Here is an 8,071-nt window from a genome sequence, read left to right on the forward strand (position 1 = left end):
AGATCAATGAAGACCACATGATAGATGTCTTGCAATCAATTTGTCTTTTCTAGGAAAATTATCTTGATTAAGTCAAAATTTAAAATCATTTGATTATTCCTCGAAGCGAAATATCAGACTGCTCATGATGAAGGAAATGATTAAGGCCTTCTTTGGATCGTACATTCAGCCTTTAACCTACCTTTTTCAATATACTCCTTTGTTCACCCCTTTGAGCCATAGACATTTTTTTTATATCGCCAATTTCCCATTTTTCCATAAAAAGTAAACCAATTGATTGAAGAATGATCAAAATTCAATAAAGCGTCAATGTTCGTTCAATTTGTCTAAAGAACATTTGAAGACACTACAACAGATGAACAAAGCCATCGAAATCTAAAAAGTGCCCGCTAGGTTGAAAACCCGTAAGGGCGATCAAGGCAAAAGTTAGGGCAAATAAAAACGAAAAAAGAGCCTGCTAGATTGACACTCTCAAAAAGAAATATAGGCAAAAGAAAAGACAAACAATAAAAGTCAATCGCCTGAAACTGAAAGTCGATTGAGGGGAAAATCATCCAAGATAGTAGTTTCCTTTTGACAAATAAGGAATTCTCAAAATCAATTGGTTTACTTGATTCTTCTAAACCCTCTTCCATCATTATTACCCCTTGAAAACCTAAAAAGACCTTTCGATCCTTAGTCATGATGTTAGTCTATATTAGGAGAGAGGAATAATTAAATTATGCATATGACAATTTGCATTTCAAATTTGACTTGATCTTGATAATCTAGTTAGAACATGAAGCTATGATTCGAGCATACACGTGGAGCTGTGACAAGAAACGTCTTCTCATCAGATAATCAAAAGGAGCTCATCTCGTTATTCAAATAAGAGCAAAAAAAAATGGGAGCATAAATAAAAAAAACTTCAAAATTTGTGCAAAGACTACAACAAGAGCACTTCAACAAGCAAAATACCAAAAAGCATTGGGGGCAACAAGATCGATCTTTTTAACATCAACATAGACTTATTCACGTTTGAACCGATAAGAGTCTACAATTGTGAAAAAGGCAAAACTGGGGGAAATCATGGAAATGCCACCAATACAAGCCAATGATTTCATCAAATGTGAGTTGTGGCAATCGAGACGGCGTCACCAATAAAGGTGAGGTTTAGAAGAACATCACATCGAGACACGTGGAGCAATGAAATCTTCTTTGATCATTTGAACTTTTTGATGGTTTCATTATCTAAACCATTCTCGAAAAACTCAACGAAAAATAAAATGAAAAACAAAATTCATGCCAACATTCATCTTTTGCTCATAAATCTTCCATTGAAAATGGTTTTATTCATTTGTTAAAGAGTCGTGATCCTGAAAAATATGTGAAATGAATGTTTTGACTTTTCTGGAATCACAGTCCCTCACAGAAAATGGGACATTGATGCACCACTTCAAATCATTCTTCATCTAGAATCTTGCTTGGGGGCAACCTGGCTAATTTCCTTGGCACCGGATCCTAGGGTTGTAAACGAGCCGAGCCGAGCCGAGCTTTGGCCTGCTCGAGCTCGGCTCGGCAGTTTCTTATCGAGCTCGAGCCGAGCTTCGAGCTCGGTTCGAGCTCAAATTTCTGTTCGAGCTTGGCTCGTTTAGCAGCTCGATTGTTCACGAGCTGCTCATGAGCCGAGCTCGTTTAATGAGCTCACGAGCCGAGCTCATTTATCACCGATAAATGGAGAACTAAGATGAGAGAAGAGCACTGAATCGGAGGGTACAGTCCGGCGAAAATAGAGATCGCGGAGTTAGTCGGCAAGAGAACGACAACACATAGAGTGTGACTGTGAAATTAGAGACGGAGAACGAGATACAGAGAATGGTGGACGGAGTATTAAGAAGACGGTCCGACGAAAAGCGATTGCGATACGAACTGTGATTCGCGAAGAAGAAAGAGAATAGTAAGAGGTGGCTGGCTGGGGTTTAGTCTTTAGATAAGAGGAAAAGAAGGGGAGGCGGCAGCATAGAGTAGAGATGGAATGAAAATTGAACCCTATCTTTCTAATTATTATGGGCCTATCTTTCTAATTATTATGGGCCAAGGCTGATGTTTCTAATTAATTCTATATGGGCCTTAAGTTATAATTTTTATTATATTTAAATTATCATTTTCATTGTATTTCAATATAATTTATATTATTCACGAGCTTTTATCGAGCTTGTTCACGAGCCTCTAATCGAGCTTGCTCGTGAGCTTTCGAGCCGAGCTTTGGTCTGTTCAAGCTCGGCTCGTTTATAAACCGAGCCTGAAAATCGTGTTCACGAACGGCTCGTTTACAAATCGAGCCGAGCCGAGCCGAGCTTTTATCGAGCCGAACGCCGAGCTGCTCATGAGCGGCTCGGCTCATATACAGCCCTACCGGATCCATCAAACAAAGGTACCAATGATGCCAAAATTGAAACAAAAAAGCATTGCGGTTAAGATAACTTCCCATGATACGAACAAAAAGATAAAATGGTTCAATACACATGTTATAAAGAACCATAATCTTCAAGAGCATGAAGATTCAGATCATCCTCGAAGACAACAAGAAATCAGAGGAACAAACTCGAGAATAAATCAAAGAAAACCTGAAGCAATCGAGGCCTTTAACCAGATGAAGTCAAGATCCCCGAGTAGCAATGATCTCTCTTGGATTATGCATTTTGAATGAGCCAAACAGACAAGAAAGCCATTCATTCTTGATGATGTTTTCAATAAAGGTTTTTAAGCCGTCCTTTAAAAAAAATCATGATATACTTTTTGCATCGAAAGCTCTAATTTTCTCAAAAGTTCATTTGTGAAAGTTCTCATGGAAATTAGAGTCGCAATACATATCACATTTTTGCATCAGTAAAAGCATGCATTCATAAACATAAACATTACATGTGTCTTCCATGTGTGTAAATACACTTTGTCCTGCATAGCCACCGAGTTATTTTAGGGGAAATCAATAAAAGCTAGGCAAGCAATCACCGATATTGTCCCAGCCAAATTCGAAAAAATCAAGAGCAAATGCAAAAAAAAGGATATGGAATGTCCGTGTGTAGAATCGCCTATTCACATCATTTTAACATCAATGGCAGAAGAGTCTGCAAAGTCATCCAAAACAAACGGAGGATGCCCGTTAAAGGTCATTCAAACTGGAGAATGCCCAGTCTCAGAGCCATTCATAACTGTAGGGTGAACATTTCAAGTCATCCAAAACAACGGAGGATGCCCGTTAAAGGTCATTCAAACTGGAGAATGCCCAGTCTCAGAGCCATTCAAAGCTGTAGGGTGAACAATCTCAAGTCATCCAGAACCAATGGAGGATGCCCGTTAAAGGTCATTCAAACTGGAGAATGCCCAGTCTCAGAGCCATTCAAAGCTGTAGGGTGAACAATCTCAAGTCATCCAAAACCAATGGAGGATGCCCGTTAAAGGTCATTCAAACTGGAGAATGCCCAGTCTCAGAGCCATTCAAAGCTGTAGGGTGAACAGTCTCAAGTCATCCAAAACCAACGAAGGATGCCCGTTAAAGGTCATTCAAACTAGAGAATGCCCAGTCTCAGAGCCATTCAAAGCTGTAGGATGAACAGTCTCAAGTCATCCAAAACAAGTGGAGGATGCCCGTTAAAGGTCATTCAAACTGGAGAATGCCCAGTCTCAGAGCCATTCAAACTGGAGAATGCCCAGTCTTAGAGCCATTCAAAACTGGAGAATGCCCAGTCTCAGAGCCATTCAAAGCTATAGGATGAACAGTCTCAAGTCATCCAAAACAAGCGGAGGATGCCCGTTAAAGGTCATTCAAACTGGAGAATGCCCAGTCTCAGAGCCATTCAAACTGGAGAATGCCCAGTCTTAGAGCCATTCAAAACTGGAGAATGCCCAGTCTCAGAGCCATTCAAACTGGAGAATGCCCAGTCTTAGAGCCATTCAAAACTGGAGAATGCCCAGTCTCAAGTCATTCAAAACTGTAGGATGAATAGTCTCAAGTCATTCAAATTGTAAGATGAACAATCCCATATCGGTTGCGGGGAGCCGCTCTAAAAACTCAATATCAAGTTGCGGGGAGACGCTCTAAACACTCACACACAAGTTGCGGGGGGCCGCTCTAAACACTCATACATAAGTTGCGGGGAGCCGCTCTAAATACTCATACACAAGTTGCGGGGAGCCGCTCTAAATACTCATACACAAGTTGCGGGGAGCCGCTCTAAACACTCATACACAAGTTGCGGGGAGCCGCTCTAAGTACTCACACACAAGTTGCGGGGAGCCACTCTAAACACTCATACACAAGTTGCGGGGAGCCGCTCTAAACACTCATACACAAGTTGCGGGGAGCCGCTCTAAATACTCATACACAAGTTGCGGGGAGCCGCTCTAAATACTCACACACAAGTTGCGGGGAGCCGCTCTAAACACTCATATACAAGTTGCGGGGAGCCGCTCTAAACACTCACACACAAGTTGCGGGGAGCCGCTCTAAACACTCATATACAAGTTGCGGGGAGCCGCTCTAAACACTCACACATAAGTTGCGGGGAGCCGCTCTAAACACTCCATATCAAGTTGCGGGGAGCCGCTCTAAACACTCACACACAAGTTGCGGGGAGCCGCTCTAAACACTCATACACAAGTTGCGGGGAGTCGCTCTAAACACACACACAAGTTGCGGGGAGCCGCTCTAAACACTCATACACAAGTTGCGGGGAGCCGCTCTAAACACTCACACACAAGTTGCGGGGAGCCGCTCTAAACACTCATACACAAGTTGCGGGGAGCCGCTCTAAACACTCACACACAAGTTGCGGGGAGCCGCTCTAAACACTCATACACAAGTTGCTGGGAGCCGCTCTAAAAGCTCACGCACAAGTTGCGGGGAGCCGCTCTAAACACTCACATACAAGTTGCGGGGAGCCGCTCTAAACACTCTATATCGGTTACGGGGAGCCGCTCTAAACACTCACATATCAGTTGCGGGGAGCCGTTCTAAACACTCATATATCGGTTGCGGGGAGCCACTCTAAACACTCACAAATCAAAATCAAATCAACACGAATCAAGTCAGATCAATACAGATTGATCCAAACATTCAGGGAGTTTTACTAAACATTTCTTTGTTTTTAAGTTTTTACTTTTTCGCTCAATAAAGTGCAAAAATGGTTATCTATTTGTACTTTGTATACTCCATTTCCAATGGAGATATACAAAGGGGGGCAGCTGTAGATACTCATTTTTGTCCGGGACATTTTTATGTTTTAGCTGACAATATTTGGAATTTCGACAAATTTATAAATTATATCGGAAATAAAACACTCCATTCTCACATATGATTTATCTAAAAAATGGAGCTTTTGCATACCAATTTGTTATATCTCAATATAATTACCAAATCACACTCAATGTATAATTCATTGGAATAAATGAATTTTCCATCTTGCTATAAATTATATGTGAGATATAATGTATTATTTTCTGAATATGATTTTGAAATTGTTATATTTCAAAATATGTTGTTAGTTAAAATCAATTTTTATTTAATAATTAAGATAACTTATTCATTTTACGATTATGATCAAGAAATGAATATAGTTTTAAAGTATGATTTATTGTTAAGAGATTAGCTATTGAAGATAATTTTTTACATAAAATCATATTTAGAACACAATTTATTTCTTAGAACTAATTAATCATCAATGAATTAAGGTTCTAACTATTAAGAAATAATAAAACAAAAATAAAATAAAGTGCTTTTATGAAAAAAATAAAGTTTAATCAATTTTCATCTTTTGTTTTACAGATAAGGTCTACATGCAAAAACTCCAATCTCAATCTCAAGCCACAAGAATCAAATACATTATTTGATTTGAATTTAAAAGCAGAAAAGGCCGAATCCACCATTAAAGGCAGCCAATGCACTCCATCTTCATCTTGAAAAGAGCTTCAGTTTGAAAAAAGACATCTTGAAAACATGCAAGAGACAAATGCTGCAGAAGACCCACAAATCAATAATAACCTCACATTTCAGTTCTGAATATAGTTTATAATAAAAAAATCTTTCATTATGATCCTTTTTAGCTATAAAAGGGGGGCCGAATTGTTTTAGAGAGGGGGGAGTCCAGTTTTCAGAAAGGGAATTTTGGTCCAAAGCTTAGAGAGAGCATATTTTTAGAATGTAATTAGAAGATTGGTTTCTGTAAATGTTCTCAATGTAAGCTTAATCTTGTACTCTCCATCAAACTCAATACAAACTCATCCTTTTTACATATAGTCTTTAAAGCTTTAAGCTAAGGGTTTTTATTCCTAGCTTATAGAAACAGTGATTAAGAGCATACATTTTGCTTTTAATATGAACTGATTCTGTAAGTTTTAAATAAAAATCTATTAGCTCTCAGCTGATTTAAATACTTGTTATTCATTATCTTTCATATTTTTGATCTATATATTACACTAACATTATTATGTACATTCAGTTTATACTAATCATCTAACATTATTATACTAACATTATTATGTACACTCAGTTTATACTAATCATCTGTTATTTATGCTAACCATTTATATTTATTCCAATTATTTATATTTATTTTAATTTTCTAAATTAACTAAGTTAATTAAAGTTTGAAATTAGTTCATTTGTAAATTATTATTTTTTATTACCCTTCAAACAGATTAAATCTGATTTCATTCAAATCCCACTGGTACTCTCACTTCAGCTCTCATCGTTTTGGATAGGGCAGATTTCCACTATTATATTTTTGTGTTACAGGTTTTAAGAAAAAACTCATTACAAAAGATCAGAAAGACAAAAAAAAAACTAATCAGCAAGCTAACTTAGAATCTATATATATATTTCCTCCTTTATTTTTTTCCTTTCCAGGAGCTCCGCCGCCGTCCTCCGATCACCGGCCATCCACCAGATCTAGAAACAAGAGAACTTTTAAAATAACAGATCTAACCAAGAACGTAAAAAGGAGACAACATAGAAATAAAAAAAAAACCTTACCTCAACGCCGACGAGACGAGATGGAGTTAGACGGCTTGAACAGTAGCGGCAAGAGCTGAGCCGATACGGCGGAGGGGCAGATGGCGCGTCAAAACGGAGGAGACGATGAGCAGGTGCACAATGGAGTGCTCAGGCAGCAGCAACGGCAGACCAGAGAGCGGAGTGCGACTGTAGATGCGGAGGCAGACGCAGTGACTACGTCTGAGAAGAAGGCTGAGCGGCGGACTGAGACAGCAGGCGGAAAACGGATGGGGAGGAGCATCCAGAACGAACTATGGCATCAGGAACGGGTGGCGCCGGCCAAAGGGGTGGCTGTCGCTGCAAACTTCTTTTTGAGAGAAGAGAAGGAGGGGAGCACGAGTGTGGCTGCACATGAATATGTGCAAATAAACCCTAAAAATCCAAAGTTATATATTTATATTCATATTTTTGTTATTTTAAATTTACCCTTCAATTTTCATTTCATTACAATTCAGATCCCATAGTTTTAAGTCATTCATATTGAGCCTTCTTATCAATTTGACTTTATTAGTTCAAATAACTCTAAATCTTTTTTCATCTACCACATTCTAATTTCTGAATCCAACTCATAAAACCTCCGCCATTGGGTAATGATCTGGTGCTTACTTCATAAATATGATGAATTTCTCGCCAACTTTGCTAAAATTATATTTATTTAATGGAAATGACAATATATGATTTTCTGTTATTTTATCGAGTCTCTACCGCTGGATAGCAACTTTTAAAACTATCAAATCATCTCGATCATTGGATAATGATTCAAATAAATAAACGATAAATAATTAATAAATTATATACTATTAATATCTTTAAAAAATGTGTTGATATTTTAAACTATATTTAATCAACAAATAAAAATAATTTACGGGTTCCTCTATCAATTTTGATCGTTGGATAACGATTCTATTACGGTCGTATGACCACAACCTTACGAGTATCGTCAAAGGCTTGAATAGATACTATTAACAACATTTCGAGGCAATCATAAACACAAGCACGTAGAAGTACAACAGTACCGATTTATCGGGCGGGATAGGGTGA

General features: G+C 38.3%; 1 long non-coding RNA gene across 1 annotated transcript; it reads right to left on the reverse strand.

The window, feature by feature from the left end:
• Positions 1-6,399: 6,399 nt before the first annotated feature.
• LOC136209536 (uncharacterized) lies at positions 6,400-7,415 on the reverse strand. The gene is made up of 2 exons (XR_010677573.1): positions 7,010-7,415; positions 6,400-6,925 (listed from the first exon to the last, which is right to left on the reverse strand). It is a non-coding gene; the product is annotated as an uncharacterized lncRNA (long non-coding RNA).
• Positions 7,416-8,071: the final 656 nt, after the last annotated feature.

This window comes from Euphorbia lathyris, chromosome 10, assembly GCF_963576675.1.
Source record: "Euphorbia lathyris chromosome 10, ddEupLath1.1, whole genome shotgun sequence".
Taxonomy (NCBI): Eukaryota; Viridiplantae; Streptophyta; class Magnoliopsida; order Malpighiales; family Euphorbiaceae; genus Euphorbia; species Euphorbia lathyris.